Here is a 21,971-nt window from a genome sequence, read left to right as displayed (position 1 = left end):
AGAAAAAGGACAGGGACTCACAGGCTTGTGTGTAGTTTCGATCACCCCATTTCTTTGATACCTCTCAGTCTTTAGGGCAACAGGGATTGGATGAGAAAGGGAATAACATTTTGGGTAGGGAGATGAATCATAAACTCAGCAGAGGAACTTGGTTTTAGGGGGACTCAGTTTCAGAGCAGTAGCAGCCAGGGGAGGTGGAAATGGACAGATGTTGGTCAAAGGCACAAGCTCTCAGTTATAAGATGAATAAGTTCTGGGGATCTAATGCACAGTTAATAATGCTCTGTTATATACTAGAAATGTATAAGAGAATAGATCTTAAATATTCCCACCACAAAACACATCCAGTGATGTGATGGAGGTATTAGCTAATGCTATGGTGGTCATCATTTTGCAGTATATCGGTGTATCAAATCAACACATTGGGAGTTCCTGTCATGGCTCAGTGGTTAACAAACCTGACTAGTATCCATGAGGATGTGGGTTCAATCCCTGGCCTTGCTTAGTGAGTTAAGGATCCCTCATTGCCCTGAGCTGTAGTGTAGGTTGCAGACAAGGCTTGGATTCTGCATTGCTGTGGCTGGGGTGTAGGCCAGTGGCTACAGCTCTGGTTCGATTCCTAGCCTGGGAACCTCCATATGCCACAGGTGAGGCCCTAAAAAAAATTGTGCACCTTAAACTAACACTATGTTATATGTCAATGATATCTCAATAAAGCTGGGGAAAAATTTTAATGAAAGAGATAAAGGAAAATTTCCTTAGAAAGGAAGAGACATATTAGAAAGGCCTTTCAAGGGTAGAATTGACCAGACTTAGCCAATGAGGTGAAAGCGAAAAGTCACATGTGACTCAGAAGCTTTAAGTGTGGATGACTGAGTGAACAGTAGAGCCACCAACAGGAGCTAGAAAGGCAAGCAGGTTCACCTTGTTTGGGAGAGTAAATGAGATTATTGTGACCTAACTGGGGCCTAGGGCCTCCCTGGTGGAGATGCTCTTATAGGCAGTTGAGGATTCAAAACTTGTATAAGGAAAGAGTTGTACACTAGAGAGAAGGATTGGGTATGATCCAGAAATGAAGCTTGAATGATCTTACATTGTGGAAATTAAGAATTCTGAGTCATCTAAGGATGTGGGAAAAGGGGAAGTGAAATTTATAGCTCTAAAATAAAAATGACATATATATATATATATATATATATATATATATATATGTGTGTGTGTGTGAGTTGTCTAGGAAAAACACATTGGTGATCAGCAATGAGAAAAATTAGTCTGGGAATCTGTCCAGGAGCATAGGGCCTTCTTGCTTCTTGCTTCACTCTCTAAACCTCCTTCCTCATTTTGGGGTAGCTTCCAGTTCCTACCTAGTTTCTCTCTCCAGTCCTGGCTTCAAAGTCTGGCTCAGGTTTCCAAATTTTCCCCTTCATAGAGTTGCAAAAAGAAGCTCAATTTCTCCTTTTTTTTTTTTTTTGTCATCTAAGTATTCCTACTGCAGGCAGAAATAGATAAAAAGTAATGGTGAGTAAGTTGTAGATTTAACATGGACTCTTTAAAATGCTAATATTCATTATCTCTCATTATCATGCAAATATAAGGCAATAGAGTGATGGGACCAGCATATACTGGCTCATGACATCCAACTGTTAAATAGTCAGAAATTTTGCAAGCCACAGGTTAAAGACAGCTATTATTAAAGATTAAATGATATAAACTTACAATGAAATAAATTATCAAAAGCCAAGAAAGCATTCAAACTCATCATTTCTTAATTGTTTTACTATGACCTATGTGCTTAGAGTTATTTGTGTTTATTATATCTATAGGGTGGAAATATTATATAATGGTGTGCTACTGTGCATTGCTTCCCAATTCTTTATACAGTGATATCATATTGGTAGCTTGAAATATGCCATCATGGGACAGTTTATTACAAATCAGAGCTTTTTCATTTTCCCTTGGAGACCCAGTTGTTAAACTCTACCAGTACACCAGTGTTGTTAGGCATGTGTAATGTCATGAGAAAAGCAAAATATCTTGGGTTGAGGCACAAGGTTGGAGTTTAAGTTCCATCCCTGCTGAAAGAACAACCAGCCTTGAACAAGTCACTAAATGTCTCTTCAGTCACTATGAAAGAGTGTATGGATACCATTCTCCCAGAATAATGTATGTTGAAAAGTCTACTTACATAGCACCATGGGAATCGATCTTCATCTCTAGATTAGGGAATTAGTCTACCCAACTGTGTGCCTAACTGCCAACAGTTAACCAGGCTGTGCCTAATGTAGTCCAAGTCCATTTGGCTTGTAATTGCTATGTGATTTGGTGGGATATTTGAGCTTTCTAGGGTCAGTACTTAACCTTCTCCTAGGCAGTATGTGAGAAAAGTCAAGAATGTTATCATACCCTAATTGCAGGGAAAAATAATGGCCTAGATCAGGTTGGCAATGTTAAGGTATAACCAATACTCTCTTTTTCAGCAGAGAGCACCTTTAAAAACTGTCATTAAAACACTACAATATCAAAGCACTTTAAAATACAATTTCATTCTTTCTAACAAGGGAGAAAGTTGGTGGATTTGTGTACATGTGTGTTTTTCAGGTACTAGCATGAAATACATAAGATAGATTCATTTTGATAACACTTGTTAGTAGAGTTATGATCTAAAAGAAACCTCTAGGATGGAATTTTTATTAAAAAAACAAATATGTGTTAAAGGAGTGCAGAAGATGATTTGCATCCTACATGGTGACACTGTCAAACCATCTGTAAAATTTATTTTGATGGGTTTCAGAGCCCATGTTTTCAGCCTGAAAAGTACATTCAAGTGATTTGTGTTAGCTTGTATGATTGGATGGTTGGCCTAGTTAATTCTACTACCTGTCTCAGTCATCACTTCTTATTAGCTCTCATTTGATGAAGAAAACAATTTCTGAAATTCTATCTTCATTTCCAAATACCAAAGGATGTTTTATCTTTATTTAGATATCAGCATATCTATTTCTTGAAGACTGTTAGAAATTCACATACTCCATTGTTTGTTCACATAATCTATTACCATTTGTGTAACAAAACTACTTCTTATTAAAGACAAAACAAACATGTGCATGGAATGTGTCCTACAACTTCAAAGCATTCAAGTAACATTTCAGAATGCAGACCTTGGGCTTGGCATATTGTTAATTTCAGATTCCTAATACTTTTTGTGTGACTCTTGTGAATATCCAGTTTCATACTACAGGATAGAAATTTTAAGTGGGTAAATGAAACAAGTGATATGATTGAGTCCATTTTAATGCCATGAAAAATTGAAAACCAAAGGTCAATGTAGTGCATGCTATGTTAAAGAATAATTCCAGGTTACAAATATGCCAGGATCCCAAGATAAGCTATAACCACCGAAAGCAAAGTAAGGGATCCTAAACACAAGTATATCTATGTAAGTTTCAGGGAGAGTTTCAAAGTACACAGAAGCAGAAATGAATGCAAAGATTGAAAATTCATTGTGTGAGATAGAATATAGATAAACACAACTATGGAAAGCATCATGATACTTAGACAATGGATAATACTTAGATACTTAGATTAAAACTGGAAACCTATGAGTTCCCTCTGTGGCTCAGCAGGTTAAGAACCCGACTAGTATCCGTGAGGATGTGGGTTCAATCCCTTGCCTCGCTCAGTGGGTTAAGGATCCAGGGTTGCCACAAGCTGTAGTGTAGGTCACAGATGCGGCTCGGATCCTGCATTGCTGTGGCTGTGGCATAGGCCAGCGGCTGCGGCTCTGATTAGACCCCTAGCCTGGGAGCCTCCATATGCTTCAGGTGCTGCCCTAAAAAGCAAAACAAAACAAAAAAACGGAAACATAACATTAATTTTAGCATGAATCTCAACCAGATAATCTAGGCTACTGGTCACCTACTTGGATTCTTATTTGAGAAATCAGTATGCATATAAGTACATGACTTTAGGAGTGAATATATGGGAAATCTTTAAAATAGCCTCTCTTTCGGTCTCTCCATGTGGCATCTAATTCATTCATATTTTCACAAAACCCAAGTGACTTGTATATGTGAAGCATAGGAGACATCCAAGGAAAAAGAACAAGGTCTCTCCCATGAGGAGTTGCAATTACTCTGGGAAAAAAGATACTCAAACTGCTAATTATTATGTAAAGTAAAACTAGAGATAGACTAAAAGTCCTACAAGAGTACCTACCTTTAAATGCTAGTTGAAGAGTTGAGTGCAATTTTTTTTTTTTACCAACATTAGAAAGATTTTTCTAAAAAAATCTCTGAACCAAGGTTTGAAATTCAGATTGCCTTTTCGAACTGTTTTTGAGACTTTCAAAACTGAAAATGTGATGAATCACAGGGGTGCAAGGAAGTAAGGAGAAAGGCATCTGGGTAAACAGATGGGACCTGAGGAGGGGAAGACTAGACTGTGGGGGTCTTTGGAGCCAACCCTTCTCCCTACCGTGCCCTCATTTCCCTCTTCAAGCAGCAGATCAACTGTTTTTGGGCTTTGTTCCAACAAAAGCAAAGTTAGTAAGTTTTTGACAGAGCCGAGCATGCATACCAACAGAGGTCAGCATCATCCAAGTCTATTTAAAGCTTCCAGTTTGCTGGGTGTCAGGATTAAATCAATCATCAAAGGCAGATTTACTTCATATAGTGACTGTCAGTTTACAGTTGTCTTCCTGAGAGTTCTTAGAAAGTTATTCCACCTTCTAGATGATTCTTTTTGTTTTGTTTTGTTTTACCCTAAAAAGACATAATGTATCATTACCATTTCAGAAAAAGATACACCCCTCAGCTGACTCAAAACAATAGTTTCCAGAGATCCCGTTGTGGCCCAGTGGAAATGAATCTAGTATCCATGAGGATGCAGGTTCAATCCCTGGCCTTGCTGAGTGGGTTAAGGATCCCACGTTGCCATAAGCTGTAATGTAGGTTGCAGACGCAGTTCAGATCCCGAGTTGCTGTGGCTGTGGCGTAGGGCTTAGGCCAGCAGCTGCAGCTCCAATTCGACTTCCTAGCCTGGGAACTTCCATGTGCCGCAAGTGTGGCCCTAAAAAGCAAGCAAACAAACAAACAAACAAAAACCCAACCAACCAACCAAAAAACAATAGTTTCCTAATCAGAGCAAATCATATGGAACACATTGGAATGGTGTGACCTATTGCCATGAACCCAAATGACTTTGCTTTGGGTTCATATGATCAGTAACAGAAATTATTTTTAGATCTTCAAGCTGCTGGAAGCATGAGATAGCTTCATGTGCTTCAAAGTTCTCTCATAAAATAGCCTTTCTTTTGACCTCTAAGTGGTTTTCCGTGCTATAATAATTTTAAGGCCAGTTTGTGTGCAAAAGAATCATAATCTCCTGAAAGATTGAAAAATTAGTGGATAAAATTAGGCAGAAAGGAAAATGCACCTTATAAACAATAACTCCCTAACACCTCTTCTTTGCCACTCCCACACACTCTCAAAAAAGTCTTCTCACTTTGCAGTCAGGTTTTCTGGTACAATTTAAAGTCAATAAATGAGGCAAGTTGCTGTTATGGTGCAATAAGATCAACAATGTCTCTACAGCAGCAGGGACACGGGTTCAATCCCCAGCCCAGCAGCACTGGGTTGAGGATCCAGCATTGCTGCAGCTGCTGCGTAGGTCGCAGCTGCAGCTTGTATTTGATTCCGGGCCTGGGAGTCCACATGCTGTGGGGTAGCCATAAAAGAAAAAAATATAGTAATAAAGTCAATAATTGAGGGATGAGTGTGTTTACTGAGGAATTACTATGCTTCAGAAACTGTGCTACGAACTCAGGAAGAACTTGTAGAAAAGATTGGTGTGGGCCCTGCCCTCTGATGTTTACAATTAAGCTGGAAAGACATTTGAAATCATTTTTGATTTTCAAGAGATATGGCTCTACCTGCCTGGAGTTGCTGGGGAGAACCCTTTCAGAATGTATACATTTTTTGTATTTTTTCTATTTTAGGGTTGCACCCGTGGTATATGGAAGTTCCCAGGCTAGGTGTGGAATTGGAGATGTAACTGCCAGCCTACACCACAGCCACAGCAACACAAGATCCGAGATGTGTCTGTGACCTACCCACAGCTCATGGCAACACCAACTCAGCGAGGCCAGGGATCGACCTGGATACTAGTCAGGTTCGTTACAGCTGAGCCACGACAGGAACTCCCACAATGTATGCATTTATCAAGTCATCACATTGTATACTTTAAATAACTTACAATTTTATATGTCTATTATACTTTGATGGATAGATAGATAAATGGCTTCTGGTTTCTGTTTTGGAAGTTGTTGCCATCAGAGGGGTCAGATGTATTTCTCCAATTCAGGGATCATTGGGCCTCCTCTCTTATAAATAAAAGGAGACCTAGGTTAGGCCTTCAAGGGAACTCGCAGCCCCACAAATATCCCATCAGAAGTCATTCCATCATTCTCCTAGACACCCAAATTCAGACAGGTAGTTAAGTAGGACATGCCAGGGTATAACCATAGGAGTAGAGAATTTGGAGCCAGAAGTTCTGATTAAATTCTGCCTTCGTCATTTACCAGCTAAGAACTTTGGTCAAGTCCCTGTACCTTTCTGAGCCCTGGCTTTCTAAGCTACAAAATGGGGACAATAATTTCCACCATACAGATTTGTCCTGAAGTTCAAGCAAAATGCATATGAAAGCATTTTATGAACAAACTATGACTTCAGAAGCCCTTGCCCATTATCCTTATCAGTCACTCATTCATTCACTCACTCATTCATTTATACCAGCAGTCATTCTTTGAGAACCTAAAACTCTAACTACAACTAATAATAAATAATTTTTGTCCTTTTGGATCAACTACTCGCCTATCCCCCAAGAGTCCATGACTAGCCAAGGGTCCTGCTCTAGAATCCAAAGCCAAGAACTTCCCTTTGTTCATTGCCATTTCTTCACCAAGGCAAATATATGTCAGACCTCTGCCTTCAAGGAACCTCAGTATTATAAAAAGATCATTCCCCAAAGCTGAATTTAAAAAACTCAAAATATAGGAAGATTCAAGTCATTTTTTTCTACACATTTTTCCTTCCAGTGTATTACTCATACATGCCCAACAGAAGCTAAATTTATCTATTCCTCCCAGCTAAGCCATCTGTTGCATGTAAACATCAATGATGCATGCATTTAGTTAATTACGGCTCTCAAAAAAAAAATCTGACAACCAAGGGACATTCAGTGTTAGGTGTTGGTGCTAACATTACAGTGATAAATGACAAGATCTTTGTGTCAGAATGGATCTGGAATGGGTTTACCAATGAAAACGGAAAATTTGGAAATAGGAAAACATAGGTCTCATGAAAGGAGGCATGCACATCACAGAAGGGCAAGGAATGAAAATTTTTACAAGTGTCACTCATGTAATAGGAGAAAATAATTCTAAAGTCATTCAAAGGAAAATGTGGGAGGCAAGTCCAAATTCACATACATTCTCTTGCCTTCCTGTGTCCCTTAGGCCAACGACATATCCATAATGAACTGCGTGTGTGGGGGGGGGAGTGTTAATCTCCATTGAGGGAGCGATTCTATTAAGTATGTTTTTATGGTACTCATTCTGTCAACAAACATTCATTTAATGTAAATTATTTATTGGCCTAAATTACGCTTCCAGTAGAAATAAATGGCAAATTAGAGTAATGGTGAAATCAGTATCGTCTCTAAAGGGTATCACCAACTTGTCTATTAATTTTGGTTAATTTTATTTTTTTTCTCTTCCTTATAATTCCGAATGAGAATTCTTCTCTATGCTGCATTACAAAGCAACCTAAAGTGGAGAATATCAAATCAGGCTGCATAGACTATGACCCACCCTTGAGCATGTAATGATAAAATGAATACACAACATTGATTTATCCTAATTCTTAGAATAGAAACAATGGCCACTGGAATCAAATGAGAGGTAGTAAATATTAAGTCACATTATACCCTGTTAAATGCTAGAGCCCAGTCAAAATCATGTCCTCAGTATCTTAATATTGAAAGCAATGAACTGTGCTCTTTATTCCTACCAAAGCTTAGTCTGAGGAATCTGGATAATTCTAACTTATCCTCAGCCATTGATGTTGCTATACACCACATAAAGATTGCAGACTTGCACACATTAATGAGGTTATTTGTTCTTGGGTATCCTGACAAAAACAAACCTACAGAATCAATATACAGAAAATTAAAAAGTATGCATACTTTCTCTTCTGCCTTACAAGCAACGTTCCCACTCCTTTAAGAAAAATCTTGTCTCCTTAAGGAATTCACTCTCAGATTCCAATCTCTGCTCTTGACTGAAGGCACATTTGTCATTCTATATCAGCAATAACCCCTGAAGTAAAGACCTTCAGAGCATCTTCAGCTCTTCTAGGACCCAGGAAAGTTTTTAAATGTTTCTAAAGTATATCTTTGCTATGAATATTTACAAATCCATGCATATATTTTTTTTACTTTAGATTTATTCTAAATGGTCAGAAGAAATTCTAAATGCATGCTTAAAATTCTCTATAAAATTCATTATAATTTTTTTCAAGCAAAATACCCCGTCAATACCCTGTATTTCTGTTCATCTAGGACACTAAGAATTGTAAAAGTTACCATTGGTTCAATAACATCTTTTTTGGAGGAAAATAGGAGTATCACATGAATTATAGATAATTATTTCAAAACCATCAATGTATTAGGGGGTTGGGAGTTCCCTTGTGGCTGGCTCAGAGGCTTAAGAACCCAACTAGTATCCATGAGGATGCAGATTCGATCCCCAGCCTTGCTCAGTGGGTTAAGGATCTGGCATTGCCGTGAGCTGTGGTGTAGGTCACAGATGTGGCTCGGATCTGGCGTTGCTGTAGCTGTGGTGTAGGCTGGCAGCTGCAGCTCTGATTCGACCCCTAGTCTGGGAACTTCCATATGCCACACGTGAGACCCTAAAAATTAAATACATATATATATATATATACAGGAGTTCCCATCGTGGCTCAGTGGTTAATGAATTCGACTAGGAACCATGAGGTTGTGGGTTCGATCCCTGGCCTTGCTCAGTGGGTTAAGGATCTGGCGTTGCAGTGAGCTGTGGTGTAGGTTGCCAGTGTGGCTCGGAACCCGCATTGCTGTGGCTGTGGTGTAGGCTGGTGGTTATGGCTCAAATTCGACCCCTGGCCTGGGAACCTCCATATGCTGAGGGAGCTGCCCAAGAAATGGCAAAAAGACAAAAATAAATAAATAAATAAATAAATAAAAACAAAATATATATGTTAATGTATATGTTATAATTATATACATACATATATATTTATGTTTCCTTATTTGTGTATATATATATATTTTCCCCTTATACATTTACATGTTTGTTAGTAGTTTTCACGATAATCTGTTCAATCTACATTTGAGAATTGAGAATAGGCAGAGTAGTCTCTGTAAGCTTAATCAAGAAGTGTATGCAATTTATTTGGCTGACTATACGATACGTGTGTTTCATTTATCTTTAAGGTTTAGAGTAATAATACACACACACCCGAACTTCCTGTTAGTGAACCAAAGCAGGCTTGATTTTATATTAAGCCTCCTATGGCTACACTCTAATGGACAGTCTAGGGTTAGGTGACTTGGTGAGGAAGTGGACTGGAGTAAAGAGGATGAGGGGATATGGGGGATTACTGTCGAATAGAATGGTGGCTGATACCATATCTACAGGCCCATTAAATAGCTTAGAAACTTCATTTTTTAAAAACTATTTACCTGCATCCCTAAAGAAAAGAATAAGTAATTGCATTTTGAAGAAGTGATCATAATCTCTGGCTGGGATAAATTAAGCAAAGAGCTAAGTTGTCTCTTACTAGCTGTATTTATTTCCTATTGATGCTATAACAAATGACCACAAACTTGATGGCTTAAGACAACACGAATTTATTATAATTCACAGTTCTGGGGATCAAAAATCTGAAATGGGCCCATTGGATTGGAAAAAAAAAAGTGTCAACAGAGCTTCCTTTCTTCTGGAGCCTCTGGGAGACAATCTGTTTTCCTTGCCCTTTTCAGTGTCTGGAGGTTACTTGTATTCCTTGGATCATGGTGGATCCTCACATCACCCCAGTCTCTCCTTCTATTGTCACATCTCTTTCTCCTTATCTGCTTCATTCACCACATCTCCATCCCTACCTGACTCTTCTGTCTCCCTCCTTCCCTTATAAGAGCCCTTTTGATTACATTGGGCTCACCCAGATAATCCATGATAAACTCCCCATCTCAAGGTACTTAATCACATTGGCAAACTCCCTTTTTCCCTGTCAGGTAAGGTATTGGGAGGTTGTAGAAATTAGGATATGGACATCTTTAGGGGTGATCATTCTGTCTCCCGTAGTTGCTTTCTGTGTTTCTTCTCCATTCCTCTTAAAATGGAAGCTCTCAAGTGATGTTCTATAGCCCATCAGCAAAGAGCAAGATTCTCTGAACTCCAGTGGATCTTCTGTTACATCACTCTTTGTAGTGTGACAAAGTCAAGACCTCAGACTGTGGAAAAGCAGATAGGCACCACCTAGAACTTGTTAGAAATACAAATTCTTGGGCAGAAATCAGGAACTCTGGGGATATGTTCCTCCAGGCGATTCAAGTTAGGGAACCACTGATCTAGACTTAGATTTCTGATGTGTATTATTTGCATTAGGCTTCATTATTTTTTTTTTTTATTTTATTTTTTTTTTTTTTGTCTCTTTGCTATTTTCTTGGGCCGCTTTCGCGGCATATGGAGGTTCCCAGGCTAGGGGTCGAATCGGAGCTGTAGCCACTGACCTATACCAGAGCCACAGCAACGCGGGATCCGAGCCGCGTCTGCAACCTACACCACAGCTCACGGCAACGCCGGATCCTTAACCCACTGAGCAAGGGCAGGGACCGAACCCGCAACCTCATGGTTCCTAGTCGGATTCATTAACCACTGCACCACAACGGGAACTCCAGGCTTCATTATTTTAAATCAGTGTTAGTCACATCTTTTTTTTTTCTAGTGTGCTTTACCAGTTATAGCAAAGATGCAAGTACTGGAGAGAGTGAGTAGGCCTTGAGCTCTTTTGCTAGGTTAATGCAATCAAAAGACAACAAAATATTATGGGAAAGCCATTTCATATTGCATTGTTTTCTTTTTTTCTTTGAAATATATTATTGTATTCAATTTTTTCCAATTATATTGAGAAATCATTGAAATACAGCACTGTATAAGTTTAAGGAATATAGCATGATGGTTTGATTCACATATATTGTGAAAAGTTTACCACAATAGGTTCAGCTAACATCCATTTTATCATATAGATGCAATAAAAAGAAAAAATAAAAGGAAAAAAATTATCCTTGTTGTGAGAATTCTTAGGATATTCCCTTTTCTCTCCCTCTCTCTCTCTCTTTCTCTTTCTCTCTCTCTCTCTCTTTGTTTTTTTTTTTTTTCGGCTTCTCCCTAGCATATGGAAGTTCCTGGGCCAGGGAGCGAATCTGAGCCACAGCTACAACTTAGACCACAGCTGCAACAATGCCAGATCCTTGACCCACTGCACTGAGGCCAGGGATCAAACCTGCACCCTTGTAGACACAATGCCGTATCCTTAACCCCTCTGTGCCACAGTGGAAACACAAGGATTTATTCTCTTAACAATATTCCTATATATCATACAGCAGTGCTAGCTATAGTCATGTTGTTCATCACATCCCTAGTACTTTACTTACGTTATAACTGTAAGTTTGTCCTTTTTGTTTTCATTTGGTTTTCATTTTTTAAATTTTTTATTAATGACTTTTATTTTTTCCACTATAGTCGGTTTACAGTGTTCTGTCGATTTTCTACTGTACAGCAAAGTGACCCAGTCATACAAACACACACACACACACACACACACATATATATACATTCTTTTTCTCACACTATCCTCCATCATGTTCCATCACAAGTGACTAGATATGGTTCCTTGTGCTCTACAGCAGGATCTCATTGCTTATCCCCTCCAAATGCAATTGTTTGTATCTATTAACCCCAGATTCCCAGTCTATCTTATTTTCATTTTTTAAAAAGTTTTATTGAAGTATAGCTGATTTACAATGTTGTGATAATTTTAGAAGTTTGTACATTTTGAGTGCCTCCCCCCAATCCTCCCCTCCTCCCAATTTCCTTTTAACATCTTTTTCCATAAAGATTTTCCTTGGGGAGCCCCAAGCATTCACATGGCCTGCTAGGTATGAGATGAAATTAAACAGTGCCTATTAAATGTCAGGAGTTTCGTAAAATGTTTCTTATTTAGTATCTCATCATATTCCTCAGCTCAATTTTATAAAAATAGATCAGATGAATTTTTGCCTTAAATAGGAAGAAACTGAAACTTAATCGAGACAGGTTTCACATCGGTTTGTTTAGTCACAGTATACTCAGCCAAACATAGCATGAATATTTTCTGAACGAAACAAAAGAGGAAAGAAGGGAGAAAAGGAGGCCCCTAAGGTCACAGAAGGACTAAGTGGTAGAGACAGGATTCAAAGCCATATCCATTTGATTTCAAACACAACTTCATTCCATTATGCAACATTGCCTCCAGTGTGTGTGCACCTGTGTGTGTGTGTGTGTACACTCATATATAACTATATGTATATCATGCCCTATACTGTTAACAGATGATTACTGTAAGTAATGGCTAACTTAAGTTAATAATCGTGGATTGTAACTGGTTATTATCAGTTTTTCTTTTGATTATGACAATATACCCATATTCATTGAGTTACCAGGGAATCTTTTCAAACGCATAGACAAATACGAGCCCAATCCAATATAAAAATCAATTATGGATTGGCAGTTATAAATACACCTTTATATTTTCTGAGGGTTTTTTTGTATTTGTTTTTGTTTTGTTTGCTTTTTAGGTCCATGCCTTACAGCATATGAAGTTCCCAGGCCAGGGGTCAAATCAGAGCTGCAGCTGCTGGTCTATGGCACAGCCACAGCAATACAGATCAGGGCTGTGCCTGCAACCTATACCACAGCTCATGGCAATGCTGGATCTCCAACCCACTGAGTGAAGCCAGGGATTGAACCAGCATCCTCATGGATACTAGTCAGGTTCGTTACCACTGAGCCACAATGGGCACTCCTGTTTTCTGTTTTATTTTGTATGTGACACATACATAGGCTGGATATGTTTTAAAGGAGGAATATCTATAGTGAATTTTCCTTTTCCCATAAAAATCTTGCAGGTCATTTATTCATTAGTCATACTCTCATTTACTTTTATCACAACATATGTTTCCTAATAAAGTTACTTAAAATATTGTGTTGACACTTTTGGAAAAGCTGATCCTACTCTAAGATTTTGTTTGTTTGTTTGTTTTGGGAGTTTTTTGGCTGCACCTATGGCATATGGAATTCCTGGGCCAGGGATTGAATCCAAGCCACAGCTTCATCCTATGCCACAGCTGCAGCAATGCCGGATCCTTAACCCACTACACCACAGCAGGAACTCCCAATCTAAGATTTATATCACAGGTAAATTCCATGGCATTTGCCATGGAATGTGGAACATGGTGGGAACAGTTATTTATCAGTTATGATTTAATACATTGGACTTTCATTTCTCCAGTGCATTCATGCATTCATGCATTCATGCCTTCATGCCTCCAGGGATTTATAACCTGGAGTCCATGGACTAGGTGATCCCTGGACAAAATTCAAGGTATCCATGAACATGATATGACCAGTTTCTCTGCATTTTATTTTAAGCATTTAAAAACATTGATTCAGAGAAGTAGGACATAAGTTTCACAGGACTGCTAAAGTTCATGATACAAGAAAAAAAAAACCTGATTTAACAAGACTCTATTTTATGATGATGTGAGATCGGTGTTGCGTGCACATTTAAGTGTATTTAATGCTTTAATTCAATTTCATAAATGACAATATCAACAGAGTTAAAGAACATTACCCTTATTCAAAGCATTGTTCTAGGCGACCAAGACAGTTTTATTCTTTTTTTTTTTCACATCAAGCTTCTTTTACTTTATTCTTCTATTTATACATTCTTCTGCTCCCAGATTTGGAGGCATATCATGATATAAGCTCAGCAGACCTGCTCAGAGCCTTTACCAGATTCTATTCGTTTCTCTTACCCCATTCCTGACCCTTATCCACCCCCACTCAGTCAAGTCCCCTGTCCAGTTGTTGCTCTTTGGGGTAAGAGAGCATAGACAGATGTGGAAAACTGAGCTGACTGTCCCCACCCCCGGCTGCCCCAACCACAAGAGAGCTGTCCTGGATAGAAAGGATGGAGATTCCACTGAGAGATGGGAGCTTCTTCCCAAGGCACAGGGGCCACCTTCTCAACATGGCCACTAGTTTGTTCAGATTTGGGTAGTGTGCTGGCCCTGAGCAGGAGGCTGCAGTGCCTCCACCTGACTTAGGAGGAAAGGAATGTGAGGGTGCTGCTGGGGGTCCACAGTCGTCATCATGGTCAGCAGCTGCCACAAAGCTGAAGAATTCCTGGTGCTCTGCAGGATGCTGAGCTGGTTCTGCACAGCAAGGGCCACACTGTCATCCTTCTGGAATACCATGTCATGAGGGCCTTCCCCAAACATCATGGCATACGACACACAGCCTAGGGACCAGACATCAGTCCGCTCATTGATGACACAGTGGCTCTGCATGGAAAAGAGCTCTGGGGCCCAATAGGAGATGGTGCACCACTGGGCCGCCCAGTCCTGTAGGGCCAGAGCCTGGTGGGAGCCCTCCACATGGATGCATGCTTGATTCATGGAACCCAAGTCCATTAAAACCCTCATCTCCAAGTAAGATGTTACTGGGTTTCAGGTCCCCCTCCCCCAGATGCAGTGCTTATTGTCAATGATGACAGCTCCCCAAGAGCAGACACACAGTGTGTGGCACATAGTGTTTCGGTCATCCTCTTCAAGGACCGGCTGAGGCTGCCAAAGGGTCGGTCCAAGTTAAGTTGTCCTTTTCAGGCAAGGTGCTGGAGGTCCAGCGGATCATGCTGTCTTAAGCTGGAGGGAAGCGTCAGGGACCAGAACCTGTTTTATTCTTTTTTTTTATTATTATTGTTTATTTTATTTTGTTTTTTCTTTTCTTTTTTTTTTTTTCCCACTGTACAGCAAGGGGATCAAGTTGTCCTTACATGTATACATTACAATTACATTTTTTCCCCACCCTTTGTTCTGTGGAAACATGAGTATCTAGACAAAGTTCTCAATGCTACTCAGCAGGATCTCCTTGTAAATCTATTCTAAGTTGTGTCTGATAAGCCCAAGCTTCCGATCCCTCCCACTCCCTCCCCCTCCCATCAGGCAGCCACAAGTCTCTTCTCCAAGTCCATGATTTTCTTTTCTGAGATGTTCATTTGTGCTGGATATTAGATTCCAGTTATAAGTGATATCATAATGGTATTTGTCTTTCTTTTGTTCTCTTACTCATTCCATCTGTCAGTCACATATCGTATATTTATTATAATACTTGAATAAATGTACTCATTCAAGTATTTACTGAATAACTATATTGAATATCAACTCTACTGCTAAGCACTATGGAAACTATACAGTAATTACTAGGGAACTCTTAATTTTTCAATGAACTTAATATCCACAGATCCAGACACGTAATCAAATACAATCCCAATGCCAAGATAATTAGTTCAGGCCACAAAAGTTTCTTTAGAAACTCAGAGAATTAAAAGGCCACTGTGGGACTTCCCATTGTGGCTCAGCGAAAACAAAACTGACTAGTATCCATGAGGATGTATGTTCGATCCCTGGCCTTGCTCAGTGGGTTAAGGATCCGGCATTTCTGTGAGCTGTGGTGTAAATTGCAGACGTGGCTCAGATCTGGCATTGCTGTGGCTGTGGCGTAGGCCAGCAGCTACACCTCTGATTTGACCCCTACTCTGGGAACCTCCATATGCTGCAGGTACGGCACACAAAAAAAGTCCACTGTGATTTGGGAAGCCTGGGGAGAGGCTTGATTGTTACTTTTCTTGTTCACATCTATGATCAGAAACAGAATTGCAGTCAAGATGAATAAGATAATCTGAAAGATAAAAAAGGGATAAAAGAGAGCATTTTTAAAATTTGGCTTCCCATATAAAGAAGTTTCACTGGTGGAGGGATGGAGTGGGAGGCTGGAGTTAGCAGATTAAGCTATTATATATAGAATGGATAAACAAAGTCCTAAAGTATAGCACAGGGAACTATATTCAATATTCTATGATTAGCCATAATGGAAAAGAATGTTTTTAAAAGACTATATATATATATATATATATATATATGTATAACTGAATCACTTTGCTGCACCGAAGAAATTAACGCAACATTTTAAATCAACTATACTTTAATAACAATAAAAAATTTTAAAAATTAAAAAAGTTGATTATGATTTCCTTACAGATACCAGGGCCATGATTCTGAAATTCACTGGCAAAGGAACTTCAAGCCTACTGTGAAATTTCAATTTATAAAGCACATTTATAAATTAACAGTTTCATGAATGCTTTATTTTTTAATTTTATTTATTTATTTATTTATTTTTGTCTTTTTGCCATTTCTTGGGCCACTCCCGTGGCATATGGAGGTTCCCAGGCTAGGAGTTGAATCGGAGCTGTAGCTGCTGGCCTACGCCACAGCCACAGCAATGCCAGATCTGAGCCACGTCTGCAACTTACACCACAGCTCACAGCAACGCTGTATCCTTGACCCACTGAGCAAAGCCAGGGATCGAACTCGAAGCCTCATGGTTCCTAGTCGAATTCATTAACCACTGAGCCACAATGGGAACTCCCATGAATGCTTTAAATAAGATGTAAAGAACTATGTAAAAATGATTAATTACTAAAGAAATATAAAGTGTTATAACAATAATGATTATAAAGACAAGAATATAACCATTCAAGTGCCCAGACTCAAAAGGATCATGTACAACCTGAGTCTATGGGAAGGGGAAGAAGCCAGAAGCAGGCAGGGCACAGATAATGGGAATAAAGTAGTGGTCCGTGGCCACTGTGGAGACACCTGTACATCTTAATGATCAGCGTTCTAGGACTTGTGGAAAATATAGGTTTAGAACAGTGGTCAGATGATGTGTATGCAGAAGTCCAGGTGCTAGAAGGTAGGCAAAGCAACCAAGACCAAGGATCCTTTTAGAAGAGGACCCCAAAGTCACGGGTCTGGTTTGATTAGATAGCCCAGGGAGCAGGGTGCGGACCCTAGTGCAGGAAAATCAAATAAACTAGGTATGCTCGTACTTATTCATTATGAACCAGCATTAATGAGAACCGCTAAGGACAAGCATTACCTTGGGCAGCATTAGGAAGGCCATTGCTGCCTAGCACTAATAAAAACCTAGGATAATCACACAGGATCTAGCCTTCACGCCAGGCAACTCAAATCTTGGATTTGTGTTCTCCGTGTAGCCCATCTGACCAGTCAACCTCCCCACCTTTGCTATATTTTGAACTACAAATTGCCCTGGCCCACACTCCCCACCCCACCCCACCCCCGCTCCACCCCCAGGAGACATGAGGTAACTCCCCTTTGTATTTCCATGGCATCATGAGTTCAGTTCCAACACAGTATGCACCACAATGACTTGACATAATCTATGTACCTTGCTGTGAGCAGGAACTCTGATTTTCCTTGGAATCCCTAGCATGGAGCATAGGATCTGGCATAGCACATATGCTCAAGAAACAGTTATTGGATTGTTCTGGGTTAGTGCTCTTCCTTAAACGAGCCCTAAGATACTGGAGCAACTCTGAGCAGGCAACTTTACAACTGCTTCATCTTCCCTCAACTTACTCCTTCAACAGGTGAAGCCTCTCTGCCCTGTACAGTATATCTGAAACCCCTTCTGTTTCCACTTAATTCCCTTGATTTCATGTTCTACAGAGGCAAACACAGCGATGCCTCTGCCAACATGTTAGGTATGAATTTACTCATTGAATTAAGCCTCTGCTGTCAATACTAACTCCAAACAGCAGCAGAAGCACCCATCTGACTATGAAATATGATCTTGGAAACTTGTTCATCATAAATACTAATGATTCGCCACCTTTCCACATTGGATAATATTTCCTTACAAATTATAGCACAGCAAAACTCTAGAGATAGATGCACAGTGGAGGATCTGCAGTATTTTGAGATTCTGCCTGTGGTTTGTGCTCTCTCTCCCCTTCTCTGCTTCTCTCCTTCCCTCCCCCCTCCACCTCTTTCTCTTTGTCACTGTCTTTCTCTTGCATGTGTATGTCTCTTCCCCCACCCCTTTCTCCCCCTCTCTTCCTCTCCCTCTGTGTGTGTTTCTCGCTCCACAACTCTCTCTCCTCAGTGCCTCATTAACTGGATAATTGTATGAATATAGCTTTAAGGGTATATTATATCCTTCATCTCTACCTAGATAATAGAGCAAAAACCAGGGAAATTGCTCTCGATGGTACAAAACTCATTTATCACCAATAAACAGCAGCTGCTGGTGCTTGATAACAATGCTGTCCCTCAACACACTGAAATATTCATGCAAGGCTGTGCTAATATCAGAGCATGTTACGTGAAAAATGCTTGATAAACAGAAGTGGGGATATAGGTTGAAAGGGAAGGTAAATGAGCAAAGATGGAATCTCTTTAAACTAGAGAAATAAAAGTAGGTAGCTCACCTCTGAGACACTAATGTTGGGGCTCTCATTGGATTAGACAGTTATTAAGCATCTGTAGCCGCACAAAGAAAAATCAGGCTAAGAGATAAATTTAGATGGTCTAAATGGTCCAATTCCCCTCCAGCTTTATTTCCTACATTTGAAATCCCTTTTGTATTCAACAGGGAAGTACATGCATAAGAATCTAATAAAATCATGAACATTGAATTCATGTTCATATAATATCTATTCTATATTATGAATTCATGTTTATGGTCTACCCCAACAGGGTGTCCTTTTGAGATTTTTTTTTTCCAAAACAAGCTACAATCTCTTTTTTTGTTGTTTTTATTTTTGTGGCCAGCAACTGGCACCCATGGCCCCTACCATACCAAGGCTGTCATCTGAAATAGGATGTCCGTGTAGAGTACTGATTAGTCCTTAGGCAGTGGACATGTTACTCTGGCCATGAAAACCCCTCCTCTAACCAAATATTCTTTTGTCTCCCCAGCATACTTTCTTCCAGTAACATCACAGCTCCTCCCCCCCTTTTTTTTTTCTCTTTTTTGGCCACCCCACAGCATATCCATGTCCATTCCTGGGCTATGAATCAAATATGAGCCACAGTCAAGACCTAAGCTGCAGCTGCGGTAGTGCCAGATCCTTAACCCACTGTGCCCAGTCAGGGATCGAACCTGCATCCCAGTGTTCCCAAGATGCTGCCAATCCGTTTGCACCACAGTGGGAACTCCAACCCTTCTTCTTTTAGAAACTGCTTCCTTTACTTCAAATGTAGCTCTTGTAGGGCACCATGTGTTTATATCATCCTCTTCCCAAAGTTAGAGTTGATTGGTAACAAAGTGGCCGCTAGACCCAAATCAGTAAGATGCAAGTTCCTCCTCATGCCTTTTCCAGTTGGTATTGAGTAAGAAATTCCCAATTTAGTAGTGAAAACAACAGAATATGATACTTAAGAGCACTTGGCAGCCATGTTCCCTGACTCATGGAGGAGACAGGTATTGGGGGAAAGATGAAGCCAACAGGCAGAGATGAAAGATGAAAAATAATTTCAGTGGTGTTTGTAGTGAACACTCTCAACATTCCACCCATATTCCTATGAGACTCCCCCCCTTTTTTTTTGGTCTTTTTGCCTTTTCTAGGGCTGCTCCCATGGCATATGGAGGTTCCCAGGCTAGGGGTCTAATCGGAGCTGTAGCCACCGGCCTACGCCAGAGCCACAGCAACAAGGGATCCGAGCCACGTCTGCGACCTACACCACAGCTCAGGACAACACCAGATCCTTAACCCACTGAGCAAGGCCAGGGAACTTACCTGCAACCTCATGGTTCCTAATCAGGTTCATTAACCACTGCGCCACGACGGGAACTCCCCTCTGAGCCTTCCTTTAACCATTTCCTTTGTGTGTGTGTGTGTCTGTGTGTGTGTGTGTGTGTATGTGTGTCTGTGTCTGTGTCTGTGTCTGTGTGCGTTGGCTTCTAATGGTCTACACCTGTGACTCTATTAGGCCAACAGCTTTTGGATGACTGGAGATTCTCTGTGCATTGACATTTAATAGTCCACACCTGTGACTATTCTAAGACGCCATCCTTTTGGCCAGTAGAGCTGCTTTGCCCTGGCATGTAAAACAAGAAGTGCCTGGGTTTACAATTCCCCAGCATGGGCGTTGAGCACTTAGTCAATGGTTGACTGGTGTAGACTATGAAAACCAAGCTCCCTTGCTGCCAGTTGGAACAACTCTGAGTTATAAATTTATGCCTTGGAGCTCTTCTGCAGGATAAGGCTGAAGCTGGAACTTGGCTTAGAACTTACTTGTTTGGTTTCTCCTTCACCATCCTGCTTCTCACACTCCCTTCCTGGTTTCTCCAAAGAGCGCAGAAAGCAGAATGAAGACAGCATTCAGGTGAGTCATTGGTCCCGATTATTCCTGAGACCGCTTGGTATACTTCTGAATTTTGGTTATTAAGATGCCCAGTGCTCTTTCAATCCTGTTTTCTCTTCATAAACTGGTTCAAATAGGGATTCTGTCATTTGCAGTCAGAAGAGACCTGATTAACTTGACAGCTGAGACACCCAGTCCAATGGAACACAGTGTGAGCCAAATGATTATTTTATAGGATATGTTAATATGAACAGTTTATGTGCTTAACTAAACAAATGGTTTGACGGGTCGTTATTTTTCAGAGTTGATTAGTCAACGCCATAAAAATGAGTAAATCAATTTATATATTGTCAAAAATCCAGAAATAGCTAAAATAAAACCACCAGATCAATAAAGAGTATCTAGTAAGTGTTTATTGTGCATATAAGAACTGTTCACGAACTAGAAGCCTCCCAAAATAAAAACTGGTGTGAAGTTCAGAGGCCTTATAAAGTGAAAATGAGCAAGCTATTTAACTTTACAATGATTGGTCATTACAATGAGGGTTTCCAGATGGCAGGGGATTGGTTAAAAGCTATTATTTCATAGCATATTTAGGAGTATGACCTAAGTTTCCTTTATGATTGTCAGAGGTATTTACAAGAGATAACTTAAGAGGTTTCACTTATGTTCATAAAATAAGCTAGATTCAGTTTTGCTTACGTGGCTTAAATGGTTCTGTGTGTTCAGAGAATTCTCACATCCGGTCTCCATTTTATATTTAATTTTACTGGTATCGAGATATAGTTACATTTACTATTTAACATCCTTTGAAATAGCATAGTAGAGAAAAGTTGGCTCTGTGGATCCATGTAGTTTTACAAAACTGGTCTAGCAGAATACGGAGTAGGATATTAATAACGTTCCCAATCTTATTATGATTATAGACAACATGTGATTTGCAATGAATTTTAAAGGCCCAGGAGAAGTTTACTGATGCTAATTATAAGAAACATTTTGACAGCCACCATCTGGAGCAATGCTTAAGTGAATATAAGCTGCTAGAAATGAGTTTAATATGATAACCAGTTTATTGGGCAGGTTACAGAAATATCTCTCCACTAACTACTCATCAGGGATTGAGATCATTTGCTCAAACTTTTCTAACATTTCCCTCCCAGTTTGAAAGAATAAAGCACAACCAACAAAAAGCCGTACTCCAATGAGTTATAGATTTGGGACTAATTGGTGCCTGATTAAAGCTATTCAACCATGACTGTGTTATAAAGTAGAAGCAAAAATGGGGCCCTGGCAGGAAAGCCCGTAATTACTATGACAAAGAAACTGCAATCTCAGTGCTAAATTAAAAATGGAAGTATTTGACATTTCCTTGAGAAAGG

At 39.8% G+C, this 21,971-nt stretch overlaps 1 protein-coding gene and 1 pseudogene across 2 annotated transcripts in view; one reads left to right on the top strand and one right to left on the bottom strand.

Moving 5' to 3' along the window:
- The window catches only part of FANCB (FA complementation group B), a 742,096-nt gene that overhangs the window by 545,759 nt on the left and 174,366 nt on the right, over window positions 1–21,971 (top strand). The window contains exon 20 of one of the 2 annotated variants that reach the window (XR_014835725.1): window positions 20,476–20,613. The exons of the other annotated variant lie outside the window; for it this stretch is intronic. The gene's annotated coding sequence lies outside the window, so the exon portion shown is untranslated. The remainder of the gene's footprint in view (window positions 1–20,475; window positions 20,614–21,971) is intronic. 2 annotated transcript variants of the gene reach the window in all.
- Window positions 14,366–15,049, bottom strand: LOC146394481 (serine/threonine-protein kinase 16-like; annotated as a pseudogene).

This window comes from Sus scrofa, chromosome X, assembly GCF_054392235.1.
Source record: "Sus scrofa isolate SSC_HxYL_T2T_F1_AM1 chromosome X, Sscrofa_HxYL_maternal_Yorkshire_Landrace_v2.0, whole genome shotgun sequence".
NCBI lineage: Eukaryota > Metazoa > Chordata > Mammalia > Artiodactyla > Suidae > Sus > Sus scrofa.
Note: the sequence above shows the minus strand (reverse complement) of the source record. Positions and strands in the feature narration are given on the sequence as shown.